The 14468-nt window shown below is 43.6% G+C and overlaps 1 protein-coding gene across 3 annotated transcripts in view; it reads right to left on the reverse strand.

Annotated features, from left to right (window-relative positions):
• Window positions 1–12873, reverse strand: part of Rgs17 (regulator of G protein signaling 17) — a 94336-nt gene extending 81463 nt beyond the window's left edge. Inside the window, exon 1 of one of the 3 annotated variants that reach the window (XM_085687979.2) lies at window positions 12729–12873. The gene's annotated coding sequence lies outside the window, so the exon portion shown is untranslated. Of the gene's footprint in view, window positions 1–12336; window positions 12576–12728 lie in introns of those variants that run through there. The other 2 variants (XM_048419981.3, XM_087912056.1) reach the window with 2 other exon arrangements.
• Between the last annotated feature and the right edge of the window lie 1595 nt (window positions 12874–14468).

Here is a 14468-nt window from a genome sequence, read left to right on the forward strand (position 1 = left end):
ACCACCTATATTATATAACAATGTTTTCTTGAGGTACAGGACCCAAATAATTAGGGTCTCATCATAAACTCAACAAATAGTGACACACAGAATGGCCTTATTATAAGGTCTTTGGAATTTAAAAAAAACAAAGCAAAACAAACAAACAAACCAACAAACCACAACTGCTATTATTTTGTAAATCCCTTTCCCTCTGGGGTCAAAATATGTGTTTGAGTCTGTTCCTGTTGAAAATTTATAAGCATCATTTCGTCTGCAACATGGAGTTTTGGCCAATCACAACACTCCGGGGGTTTGCCAAGTACCTTGTTACTGCTTCAACAGTTGTATTCAACTAACTTGTCCAAGACAGGGATTCATCCACTACCAAAATCCCACATCTTCCCCAGGCTCCTCTGCCCTATAAGTGTTGGATTCTGTATTGTGGTTCCCAGTCCATTGCCCATGGGGCATTGCAGTCTCCAAGACCTAAGTACTGAGTGCCTTTGTTTTTATAACTCTTGAGCTGGGAAAGTCTTTCTTTGCTTATCAAAATTTTGTCTTTCCATACTTAAAAAAAGGAGTCACAATCTCAGATTCTAGTTTAATTTCCCCCAGATTCTAGTTTAATTATCTAACATGCTTTCAGTTCTTGAATTTACGTGGCATTTTATTTCTCTCCTAGACTATTTTAATAATAAAATGGTACGTATCTTCTTTCTTCAACTCATCCTCAGGATCCTTGAGACTCAGCTATGTCTTATTTAATTTTAGTATTCCCAGTCGCAGATCAGGGCTCCAATTACACAAGGCATTAATTAAGATGAAGGAGGAAGGACACAGAAGAGGTGAAACTGATGAGTAGCTGAGCCTGAAGGGAACACGAAGCTTGGATGTGAACACTCTGAAATTCAACCCAGACTCTTCTCACTTTCTATCAGGTTGGCTTGCATCTAGCTTAATTTTTGAGCTTGTACCCTGTGAGCGCTACTCTCAGGCCCATGCTCTCTCCATTTTCCCCCTGAAATATAGTCAGATGAGAGTTCTTTTGGGGCTAAGTGGTCAGAGGCAAGCATGCCAAGTACCAAAGTTGATTTTAGCTATAATCAGCAGCTTCACCAAGTGACCAATTCTGGCAAACCTACTAAGCCATAAGTACACGTTCTCTTCAAGATAATGTTGGTGACAGTTAGTGAGGAAGTTTCTCCACATACACTTGACACTCCTCTGAATCTTAATAAACAGTTTAGATATTAGGCCACTGAATGGCCCTGCCATTCAATAAAGAAAAGCTTAGTTTGTATATTAATTTACTGATGCTATTCACATATACAGATGGGTGAGTCTATAACATAAAACCAGAGCTGATCTTATACTCGTCAGATATACAAATAGTAGCATATGAAAAAGAACCTGACAGAGATATTTTATCAATGGGACTGAATTTCGGTATCACTTACAAAATTTTGTCAGCCATTTCCAGTAACCCACATACCAGGACAAGAAGTGCTTCCTGCGTTTTCTTTCCCCTTCCTGGAACTGACATTTATTTAATGGAATTCTACCTCATGACAGCCCACTTGCATCACTGCGATGTTTAGTCAACGAAATTACTGAATTAATGGGGAAAATTGCCTTCTTAAGACTGGGTTTCACGAAGTCTCAAAACCAGAAGTGGTTACATAACACAGCAGTTATATAACATGCGGTGAACAGCATTATACTTTCAAAGACAGTGAGTTTTCGTTGCTGCGAGCCGCATTTTTCTGACTGCAACCTTGCCTCTCTCTGCTTGGATCACTGTGACCTCATTGGCACCGCCTCTTTATTTCTCAGCTACGCCACCTTCTGTTCCCCAAACACTAGGCTGTGGTCATACAAACATCATTCAGTTGTTTGTCTTTCCATCCATGGATAAAAACACACATACATCCCCGTACTGAGGCATGAATCATCCACTCCAGATATTATACTTGGGAGATAATTCCAATCTATAAAGAATTTCCATCTCTTGGCTTTCAGTATGAAATAATTAACATAGGCATATTTTTCAATGAATTCACTCATCTTTATAAAATAGGTAAATCATTCAATATTGACTTTACTAAAGATCATTTTATCTAAACCATTTCTTCACCAGTGAAAATTGGGTTTGCTTGTTATGAGCAGATAAAGGAAGCATGGCCTTCTATAGCTTCAGTGAAAATTGCCAACATTAGTTATTTTGAACTTCACACAGACAGGACAAACTGGGCATTTATCCTTGGATACCAAACAGATAATGAAATAGCACTGCATTTTATCTTAATTTTTGCTGCTGTTTTAATTTGTCCTGATAGAATGAAGCATTTGTGTTCAAATCTCTGATGAAAGCTTATTTTTCAATCCTGAATAACATAAAATGGGGCAAACAAGATGGCAGAACAGATAAAGGTTCTTAGCACACAAGTGTGAAGCTCTGTGTTCAATGAAGCATGAGTAATAAAAACCCAGAGACAGATATTGGGGTTCAACCTGAAGGTCAGAAAACCAAAACAGCTAGTCACTGGCTCTTACCTCTACCTCAGTCAAAAATAGTTATTCTGCCTCCAGGAATCCTTAGAATGAAACTAGGCCTGTTTCCTCCTGTTTTATAATCCTCTCTAGTGCTGGGACTAAAGGCGTGCACTACTACCATCCAGTTTCTATGGCAAACTAGTGTGGCTACTGGGATTGAAGGTGTATGTCACCACTGCTGGTCTGTAAGGCTGACCAGGGTGACTGTTTTACTCTCTGATCTTCAGGAAAGCTTTATTTATTAAAAGACAAATGAAATATCACTACAGTCCAAGCCCTGAAACCCATGATGAAGGGAGAGAACCAACTTGAGAAAGCTGTCCTCTCACGTTCACACGTGTGTGCAAGCATGAGTGTGCACACATAGTATTAATAATAAGCAAATAGTTAAAGCATAAAATAACAGTAAATGTCTTTGTTTTTTGATATGTTAGTAACTAAAAAAAGAATTTATATTCTGTCTTCCTCAATTTATATATTTTGAAATAATCTGTGTGTGAAGTTGGGGAGATGGCTCAGTGGGTAACGTCCTTGTAGACATTTGAGGATCTGAGTTCGGATCCACAGTTCCACATAAAAACTAAAGAGCTGGGTGCAGCCGTGCATATCCATAACCCCGGTGCTGGGAAGGCTGAAAAAAGCCAATTGTAGTGACTCCCTGGTCACCCAGTCTCCTCAAAACTATGAGGTCCAAGTTCAATGAAAGTCCTGGAAAATATAATGGCGTTATTGAGGAAGACATTCTCTAATGGTCATATCAGCCCTAGTGGTAAATACACCACCTACGTACAAACACACACACACACACACACACACACACCACACTTGCAACACACACTCATAAAACACACACACACACACCACACTTGCAACACACACACACACACACACACACACACACACACACACAGAGTCATACTCTTCTTGGTACTTTGACTAACAATACTAACAAGGGGCAGGGAAGTCAAATGTCAAACTTCACTAAATAGCAGGAAGGAAAGTATGACTGTCACAGCTCCCAGTCGAGCATCCAGTGCTGTGACTTACGGTCCTGGACACTCTGATTCACAGAGCATCATTGCAGGAAGGTGTGCCCGCTTAGAAACGTCACATGTGACGATATATTGATTCATACAGGTCTATGCCTCAGGGCCTTCAGGAAAACTACTTTTTTTCCTTTGCCTTTATCCTGTCAATCTTGGCCACACACGACTGAGACATTTACAGGTGGAATGTGGCACGGTCATGCTGAGCCGTGATTTAAGAAAGAACTAGGTCCAAACTCCAAATTAGCACACACTGTTATTAACAGCCCATTCGAAGGTTTAATGACAAGCAAGTTCAATCTAGTGGATGGCAGGGGTTCCACTTATCTTCAAGCTCATTCATTCCTAATGTGGACATATTTTATTGCCACAAATAAGCTAACTAATGGTGTGTGCATAACATTGCTGAGCGAGATCACATCTTTCCTGTTCTATAGATAATATCAAAGCCTTGAAGTTCAGGATAAATCTGGGGAGTCGGTTGAGAGATCATTCTGGTAATTACAATGGATCAATTTTTAAGATGTTTTTATGTCTCCAAAATCAAATTTTTCTTTCTCAAAGGAGTAGTCTGGCATCACAGCAAATGCATGAAACTCCATCATAAAGGAACACAGAGGCAGGAACATCGGGGGGGAGGGGGTAAACGTTATCCTGGGCAATCTACTGTGTTCAAGGCCAGCCTGAGCAATGGGAGACCCTGCCTTTCCCTCTATCTGTCGCACGCGCGCACACACACACACACACACACACACACAAACAAACAAAAAAACCCAAAACTGATTGATTAATTAATTAAAAAGGGAAACATTCTGGATTTGGGACCTCTATTCTGTTTCTCCAAGAGCATTCATTTTCTAAGATGGAATTGGAACAGCATCAGAAGGGAACTGTGTGGAGCATTTTAATTCATAGGAGACACAGGCCCAATAGCACATGGGTAGGATGCTGGTTCCTGGGACCCTCTGATGCCTACAATCCAGGACACCTTAAGCCCTTTCTGGACAGTCACCCCGAAATACACCTTTAAATGGAGGAGGGGCATAGGAGGGACGCAGCAGGAACTAGATCTTCTCCCTGGAAGCTCACTCAGAGGTTTGGGGCTGCTGTCTTTTGCCTCTTACATGTGGTGACTGTTGCTCAATCACTGGCCAGGCACCAGCAAAGCCACTTCCGGCTTCTTTTCTGGTCTTTGAGTCTCTCCTTAGCAGTTCCCTTGCCCTTTAGAGGTAGTGGCTTCTAAACTTTGAGGTCAGCTAACTGAAATTCCTAAACCCTAAGGAAATCCTTCCCTATTGCTCCCATGTGGTATTCAGGGGTGACTTGGACACTTAAAGCCTGAGCCCTATCAGATAAAATTAAAAGAATGTGTTGAAGAAATATATGTGAATTTATTAGACACAGGGGTCTTATTTAGTTAATCTTTGCATCTGAAATTCATACCATGGAGCCTAATATAGTAGCAACTGGAAATACGTATGACTGAAAAATGTTTAACTCAATGGTTAGGCAAATTAGTCAGAGAAAGGGGAAATAAAAACAAGAAATGGACAGGGAGACAAACTTGTGCATGAATCAGGGCTCCTTGGTTAAGAGAAGGATTTTTTAAAATTGATATTTATTGATATTATCTACATTTTTCTCTGCTCCCCTCCCTACCTCTCCCCTCCCCTTCAACCCTCTCCCGAGGTCCCCATGCTCCCAATTTATTCAGGAGATAATAGAGATGTATGTCTCTATTAGGGTCCTCACTGTTGTCTAAGTTCTTTGGGATTGTGGTTTGTAGGCTAGTTTTCTTTGCTTTATGTTTAAAAACCACTTATGAGTGAGTACATGCAATACCACTTTTGGGTATATATCCAAAGGATGCTCAATCATGCCACAAAGACATGTGCTCAACTATGTTCATAGCAGCTTTGTTTGTCATAGCCAGAACCTGGAAACAACCTAAATGTCCCTCGAACGAAGAACAGATAAAGAAAATGTGGTACATTTACACGCTGGAGTATTACACAGCAGAAAAAAATAACGACATCTTGAAATTTGCAGGCAAATAGACAGAGCTAGAAAACATCGTTTTGAGTGAGGTAACCCAAACCCAGAAAGACAAGGACTTTTAAGCAAGTAAAATCTTTCATATGTATAACACCCATGCAGCATTTCTTGTATGTGTTTATTTAACTGCAGTACAGTATGTAATGCTTGCAGACAGACTGCCAATCCAAGAGTCATTTCACACAGAACTATCCCCTAGCTTACTCCGTCAGCATTTTTGAAAATTATCATTTTCAGCATCATAGATAGCGGTGCTCACAAGGCTAAAAAGAGCTTGAGGCTGAACTTCTGGTTATTCTCAGGAAAAGCTTTGGCTCTGCCTACAAGTTACCCTCCCTGCTGTTAAAATCTCTGCCATTTTCCATATATGATTACACCTGTTATTTAAATGAAATGTCAAATGTCAGGCTTTAATTTTGGCTAACGGAATTAAAAATTAAGTAGGTGCTCCATGCTCAGCAGTAGATGGCCAACACAAAATGAGATTAACAGTGTTTTTGTAGATTTGTTTTTTAATCTTACTGGTCTTTTGCTTATATAGTATGATTTCGTGTTTTTATGGGTTTTGGTTGTGTGTGTTTCTTGTGTTTTTTCTTTTTGTTATTTTTCTTTATTTGCCTGCTTTTTATTTTTTATTTACAGGGTTTCTGTGTGTAACAGACCTAGCTGTCCCGGAACTTGTTCTTGTAGATAAGGCTTGAGCTCACAGAGATCTTTCTGCCTCTGCCTCCCTCCTGAGTGCTGGGATTAAAGACGTGCGCCACCACCGACTGCTTGTTTGCTTTCTAAAGGGTGGGGGGCGTGGAGTTGGGTAGATGGGTGAGAGAAAACTATAATCAGAAGATTGCACAAAGAATTATCTCCATTTTAAAAAAAATAATAAAAAGGTGAGTTGGGGAAACAGAGATGAAGGGTAGATATCTTGGACTAAGCTTGACTTAATAATTAGGTAGACAGGGTCTTACTCTGTAGTGCTAGGGGCCTAGGATTTGCTGTTGCTGTATAGAACAGGCCGGCCTCACACCCACAGAGATCCTCTTGTCTGTTTTTTATGATGCCCCAGCTCTTGAATTACAACCTGTATATCTCAATAGCCAATCAGCAGTACTATAAAAAAAAAGTCTTTGGTCCAATATAAGGAAGTAAATATTTGCTTTGTGAACCACACTCATTGTCTATAATAAAATTACATTATTGACAAAGGGATTTAAAAGAAAATGTCGCAAGCGGAGTTTAAGAAAGTCAAGGAGATTTTGGACGTCAACACCTCTCGCTAGAATTCCCAATACAAGACACTTGTGCAACCTTTATGAAAACCCTGCAAATCTGCATCAGTAACAACTCAGATTTAGTTCTGCCGGAAACAGGATTTTATTTCCCATCACTTTGTTCATAAGGTCCTCCCGCCCATCATTAGAAAGCTGTTCAGGTTCTCTCCGGAACCACTGGGGTTTGACTGCAGTGGGTAAATGGAAAAACCTGCTGATGATAAAAATCTATGCTCCGCCATTGAGTTCTTAGAGAATGACATAGATTTTCCAAGTTCAGGGATTAAACTTTGTGAACTAAGTTTGTCAAAAGCCACAGAACTTTAAAAGTCAGAACTAGAAGGTCATAAGGTCATCGCTTTGTGCAGGTGAGGTGTCTCAGCATGTAAACACGCTTGCTGGGCAAGCTTCAAGGCTGAGGCTGGTCCTGGAAACCCAATAAGGATGGAGGGCGAAAACTGACTTCAAAGTTAACCTTTGACCTCCATATATGTCATGGCACTTTCTCTCTCTCTCTCTCTCTCTCTCTCTCTCTCTCTTGCTCTCTCTCTCTCTCTCTCTCTCTCACATGCACACACACACACACACACACACACACACACACACATTAATAAAATCATTCATAAAATGAAGTTTTTTAAAAAGCCCACTGATTCAGGAGATACACTGTGGCAGTTTGAATGAGAAATGCTGCCCACAGGTTTATGTAATTGAAAGCTTGCTCCCCAGCTGTGGTGCAGCTTGGGAGGTTGTGAGCCTTTGGGGGTGGGTGGGCGGAGTCTTGCTAGAGGAAGCACTTTCCTGGAGCAAGCTTTGAGAGTCTGTGCTCCTGCAGCCACACCTTCCCTGTCACTTCAGACATTCAGCCCCCTGAAACAGAAGCCGAATCCACTCTTCCTTAAGTTGCTTATGTTCATAGCGTTGGCTTACAGTAGCAAACAAATAATTAATATACACACTCTGGATATGAAGGTCATTAATGCACATTAACGCAGTAAGTTAGCCATCTGCCTTTACATATGTAAATTTTGCATGCAGCTGAAATTTAGGGACGGGATATGACCCTAACCTGACATGATTTTATAACTCAGGTATTTTTGACTCCCCTCCTAGGATCCCTATCACGCCCATTTTCTGTTTAATCTAGGAAAACTGGACGTTCCCTTTATGACATCAACAAGGGATGGAAATGATCTGCCCAAGTCCAGGAACTCTTCATACTAAGCCATCTGTACTAACATGCATGCTTGAGGATAATTCAGGGATTGGCTGCTTCCGAAAGGAACTGAGCAGGCTGGCATGAAAGCCCAGACACCGGGGCACAAGTTCCAAGAGTTGTTCTTCCCTGACTCCACAGCCGCTCGGGCTCCAACCCTTCAGGGTTAGCCACAGTGATTTCTCTAATGTTTGCCTCACACACTCTTTGCCAGTGAGGGTGTTCTTTCCTCAGTTCCGCTTTTTTTTTTTAAAAAAAGGGATTGTTATCATCACTTAAGGAATGAAAATACATCTGAATAGTATTACAGACACAAACAAGTTGCCTTTGGAGAAAAAAAATGATTGCAAGCATGTCATAAGGTCATCTTGCTTAGTAAAAGATCAAGAATTAAAAAAAATATTAATTTCACCTGCCAACTTAGCAATGATTTTTTGAAAAAAAAATGTTGGCGAGATTTAGATAGGGTACCTATCAAACCTAAAGGGGAAAGGTGCATTACAGGCATGCATAAAAATTAGGACAAAATAGCATACATGATTTAAAATAGGAAAATACTAGAAAGAACATAAAAGTTCACAAATAAAAGAATGGGCAATAAATTAAGTTACTCATAAAATGAAATATGTTGCTGTCACTATATGACACTAACATACAGAAGCAGTAACAAGGTAAGAGGAGTTTCTCTCTCTCTCTTTCTCTCTCTCTTTTTTTAAAAAGCAAGAATAACACATCAATTATTCAAATGATGGTATGGTATAAGACAAATTGAGGTAAAGTATATCTCCTGTATGTGTGTTCTATCTGTGCTTAAAACTATCCCAGGATCGCTGCACAGAAGGAAACTGAGGCTTGGGGCAGATGAACAACAAAGTCCCTAAATGGAGGCATCAGGACATAAACCAAAGATGTCTTGACCAAATAATTCTGTTTATTATATCCACATGTGTCCTCATTTCAAATAAATTCCTCTGTTCCAGGAGATCTAAAATAAGCAAGTATGGTTTTATCACCAGAATTCAAAACTCGAAGTGTTAAATCAGGAGAATGTATTTACAGTTCTAGAACTTGCTTCCTCCAAGACGTGGGACCATGGACATCATCTCAATAAGGGTACTTGGTCAAGAGTATGAGTGTGTGTGTGTGTGTGTGTGTGTGTGTGTGTGCGCGCGCGCACACACACACACACGCATGCATGCAAAGAAAGACTTCCTGTCTCTACCTTGACTTTTGAGAGAGGGTCTCTCACTAAACCTGACATTTGTAGTTCCTGCCAGGTTGACTGACCTGGGATTGGGTTGGTTCCTGGGATCCTCCTGTCTGTCTTCCTGAAGCCCAGGGTTGAGGTTACAGGCATTCAGAACATGCCTTGTTTATATGTGGTTGCTAAGGGATCTCAATCCAGGTCCTCCTGCTTCCAAAATAAGCGTTCTTCCCACCTAAGCCATCTCCCACCACTGTAGTTTTTGAAACAAGGTCTCTCACTGATCCTGAGCCCACAGTTTCAGCTAAGTATGTCAGAAGGCTTCTCTGAGCCATGTCAATTTTCAAAGTTAATTCAGTTAGGAAAAAATTAATACTTCCCCTTTCTTAGTTACTATGCTAGGCACTAGCAGAGCAGCCTGGATAACAATCTAAGTTGTTTTGTTTTTTGAAGTTACTAAAGTGTCTTCGGAGGCTAAACTGAGATAAGGGAGACAGGAAAGATGGCTAGAGTATCCATCCATGTCCCATCAAATGTCCTACTGTCTACTTAGAGGAAGGGAGGTATTTGCTTTAAACGCTCCAGAAAACCCCATAGTACGGCCTTTAGTAATCAACAGATAAACTCATTGATTCTTGCATTTTCCCTTCTGGAGAGTGAAGTACCTTCTTTGTTCTATAGACAGAACTAGGGAATCCAAATCCCTGCAGAGATGCGATAGGAAAGGTTCCCAGCCCTGTCAGGCTTCACTGCCGATGACTGCTTTTTGCTGTGCAGTTCAGTCAATGGACTTGTAATGCACGATCCCGTACTTCCATAGCAGAACACGCACACCTAAGTTCTTCCTTACCCTCCAGTCTGTGAGTCAGCAGAATGCTCAGCAATGAGGACCAAAACCGTTCACTTTTACTTAGCTGTTTAATAAAGTCAAATAGAATGTAGCTTTTTGTTTTCAAAGTGTCTGGCCCCGGGGTATGCTAGGGAGACTTCTTTAGTATGAAAATATGTAAAAAATCCTTAGGAATGATGATGGGTTTAGGCCATTGACACGATGAATGAGCTTAAATGAACTAAATCCTGACGGGGTGGTCATCCAAAACTGAGAAGGAAAGGCCATTTATTTGCCTTAAAAAATGAACACAGAGCCCAAAGTAGGGTCTAACCCAAGGAGAAATGGAGGCAACACAGCTAAAAATAGTGGAAACGGGCAAAAGGACCATCTTACACTGCTTGTTTTAAAGTGAGTGGCTTTCTTTATCTTTTGGAGACAATTTCAAGAGGGAAGATGGCTGCCGGTGATCTAGGTTCAGGCACTATCCCCAAGGACAGGCATCTCATTGACAAAATATACCTTTTTCTGTAATAATAAACACTTGTTTTCTTAGTTTCCAAAACTGTAAATAAACCTCATCCATGGCCCCTAAATACAGTCCATATGATTACAAAATAATAAATAAATTTTTGTTGCTATGAGTAGACTAATTACTGTTTTAGTTCATGATAACAGAGGAAGCTGCTTCATAATAGTAACTTAAGGGAAGGTCAAACTTCTCAGTCATGTGACTTGATGAATATGAATTACCCTTTGATTAATTATCAGTGTTGCAACGCATGTTCCATGCATAACTGCTACTGCTACTACGACAGACTTGGGAAATGCATACAAAGAACTTAAAGAGCTTCATGGTTCACAGATTCTTTAATATGCACAGCGCCTAGCTGAACCTTTAAGGAAAACATCATCTTCATTAGAGGAGTAAAATTTATTTCTCGCTTTCCAATTAAATTCTTTCCAGAAAGGTTCACTACCCTGAAAACCAGTGTCTGAGCGCCGGAAATGCAGATGGACCAATCTCAGAAGCCTTTATCCTAGATGGGAATCAAACTAAGGTTTCTCTTTATCTGTGATAGCCAACTCATGATGGACAGAATCCCGTTCGTTGTAAGCGTCCCCCGCTCCCCCCCAATCCCCTTTAAGGAGATGGAAAGGTAGAGCTAAAAGCTTGCAAAGTTCTCCAGACAAGACAGAGAAGGATGAATTTACTGAAGGGTCAGTAGGGAGCGGGGAGTGTTGGAAACACTATGTTCAGAGCCAGTGGCAGGGTTCCTGGGCAACCAGAATCTCTCAAGTGAGCCTGCATCCCCAGCTCTTGGTGGAGGAAGAGGACACACGGACACACATACAAGCACACACACACACACATACACACACACACACACACACACACACACACACACACACACACACACACACACGGCTGGTCTCGCACCGGTATATTTTAAACCAGGTGACCCCTGCTCAGTCTCTCTGAGAGCCTTCAGACTCTCAAGTGAGTGGTGCGAACTGCCTGGGACGCGCAGCAAGTCGCCTCTAGCTAGCCAAGAGCAGGTCCCCACCCGATGCTCTTTCTGCCATCCTCAGGTTCTCCGACATTTTTCACCAAGACAGAAGAGGAGACAACAGGAAAGTGTCTGCACCCAGCCTCTGCGGCAGTTGGAGAAAAGAGAGGAGGAGGAGGGAAGCTAGTGAAGAGGCAGCTAGAAGCGGTGATCCAAGCGTAATCAGGAGAACCAGCTCCCACAGCAAGGAAGTCTGTGATGCCACCCAGCGGGGCAGCGCTGAGGGCTGGTGGGCGTTCCTGGTCTTTGCCGCCCCCCCACCCCCCGCGGTTGCTGTAAAACCGACCCGGTGCCCTGTACTCCAGAACTCGCTTTCTCTGGACTAAGGGGTGGGGGAGGAACAAAAGAGACTCTCACCTTCGGCACACACACGCACACACACACACACACACACACACGCACGCACACACGCACGCACACACGCACAGCAGCTGCTTAAGGTATCTGTAAAACCATCATCTGCATCTGAATCGCTTATTGTCCCTAAAGGCACCAAAAGATAGTGAGGTGAGACTATCCAAGGTGGTCCGCGGTCGAGACCAAACAGCAGCGAAAAGCCTGGGGACCCCAAACCCCTGCGCCCCCCCCCCCGACACCGCAGAGCCATCTCACCTCCAGGTCCCCGAAGGTGTTGAGCTCTCTTCCCGCGGGAGCGCGGACACCCGAAGCCGCGACCGGGCAGGACAGCTGTCCAGCCCCTCTGCAGAGCCGGGGGTGGGGGGGACGCGAGTGGACTGAGCCCTGCGGCGGGCCACGCGGGATTCAACTTCGCGGAGCCACGGGGCGGTGCTGCCCACAGAGACCCGCACACCCCACTGTCTCACCAGCCAGCACACTGGCGACAGACACCCCCTCCGCCCCCTCTTTCCTACACCTCCCCCTCGCAGTGGAGGGGGGAAGCAAAATGAAAAAAGAAAAAAAAAAAACAAATCCACCCATCAATGCAAAGCAGACATTTTTATGTCATTTCTTATCCTCTTGGGGATTCAGAGGTCGCACCTTACCGGGTGGCCTGGGGTGTGGGTGAGCGCACCGGGGTCCGAGGGCGCGCGAGGCTGGGCTGCTCGGTCCTCTAGAGGATCCGGCTTGCTGCCATCCGCCCAACTTCAGCACCCGGCGACGGAGAGAGGGAGCCAGGCCAGCCGAGAGCCGAGAGGGAGGAGGCTGGGGTGGGCGGGGAGGGAGCGAGTGGCTCCCAGCGCATGCGTCTCGCAGCCCCTCGCCCCGCGCGGCCGGAGGTGAGGCTTCCTCCCCTCCCGCGGGCCCGCGGCCGGGTGAGTCACCGTCGCGTCCCTGCCTGGTGTACCCGCCCGGGGACCGAGCTCAGGGTGTCTCGGTGCCAGGCAGCTCTGGCGACACCAGTGGGGAGGCTTGGGGTGCCTTCCTGGAAAGGACACATTTTGTAAAGAGGACCCTCCTAATTTGCTTCCACCCACAATTCGCCTAGTTCCTGGGACCAGGCTTGCAGGTCTTTCAGGCACGCAGGGCGCCTTAGGCTTGGGTTGGCCTCAGTCCTCTCTAGTCTGGGAGATTCAAGACAGTGTAAAGTTAAGTAAGTCTGAGTCTTTTACTTTATTGATGTCTTACCCCAAACTACCCAAGAATTCCCCTAGGTGCTCTCTGGTCTTAGGTGTATGCACCCTCTGGACCACTGGAGCTGGGGTCCGGTGAGAGAAATTTAAAACAAAGCAGGAGTCAAGAACTCTTAGCGGGGTGTGGAAACCTGGGGCCTAAAGCATCCTTCTAGGGCCACTTGTCAGTCACAGGAATTGCTAATCTTTCTTTTCCCCAGCAGAGCCCAGTTTGAGGATGCAGGAGCCTTGGATGCTTACTGCATTCCAAGCACTAGACTGCATCTCCTGTGATTAGACTGAAGTGTTTCTGAGGGGGAGCGAGGAAAGCGGATGTCTGTCTCTCTAGACTCTGCATCTGTGGGAAGAGGAGTGCGTTCCCGCAGGAATGATTAGACTCTTTCCTTTCACCTAATTAGAACTGATTGCTTGTAGATGTTATGTGACGGCCCCCTGCTGGGGTCCTCCTGTAGCAAGTACTGTCTTCGGTATTCCTTCAATTAATATAATATAACTCAGTGTGTCTTTTCTTCAGCTTCACCCTTGGCTTTGTGTGCTAAGGCCCGGAAAATGCACTCCAGAGAACCGATGGACAGACTCTACTGGTCTGTAATAAGAAGTAAATACAGAAATGGAGAGTAAGGTTTAGAAATTTTTTTGTTGGGATTTACCTTTGCCATGGCAGCTGAGTGCTTCAGTCGGCTGTGGTTGGTATGCTGGATTTTAAGGGCAATTCATTTGGTGTTGTTGTTGTAGATTATGAACGTTCATCTTATTCATTATGGCCTCTCTAACATATCACAAAATGTTCACAGACAACAGAAACTAACTCCTCACTATACTGGAGAGGGTCAGAGAGTCCAAGGTCAGATGTAGTCAGATTGGGTGTTTTTTGAGGGATCAAGTACTGACACATGGGATGCTTTGTCCTCACATGCTTGGAGTAAATAAGACAGTCCTCTGGTGTGGCACGTATAAAAACCGCTACGTCCATGACACTTCATCCGTGTGAACTAACCACTTTCGAAGCCGACACCTCTGAGTGCAGTTACTTTGGGAATTAGGGTTTCAATGCAGGGATTGATGGAGACAAGTGTTCTATATTACTGGCCCATAATGGGCCCCAAAAAAAATCACCGAAAATGGTATGAACAATAGGGGCTCCCTCATGTC

The sequence above is a fragment of the Myodes glareolus genome, chromosome 1 (genome assembly GCF_982192425.1).
Source record: "Myodes glareolus chromosome 1, mMyoGla1.1, whole genome shotgun sequence".
Taxonomy (NCBI): domain Eukaryota; kingdom Metazoa; phylum Chordata; class Mammalia; order Rodentia; family Cricetidae; genus Myodes; species Myodes glareolus.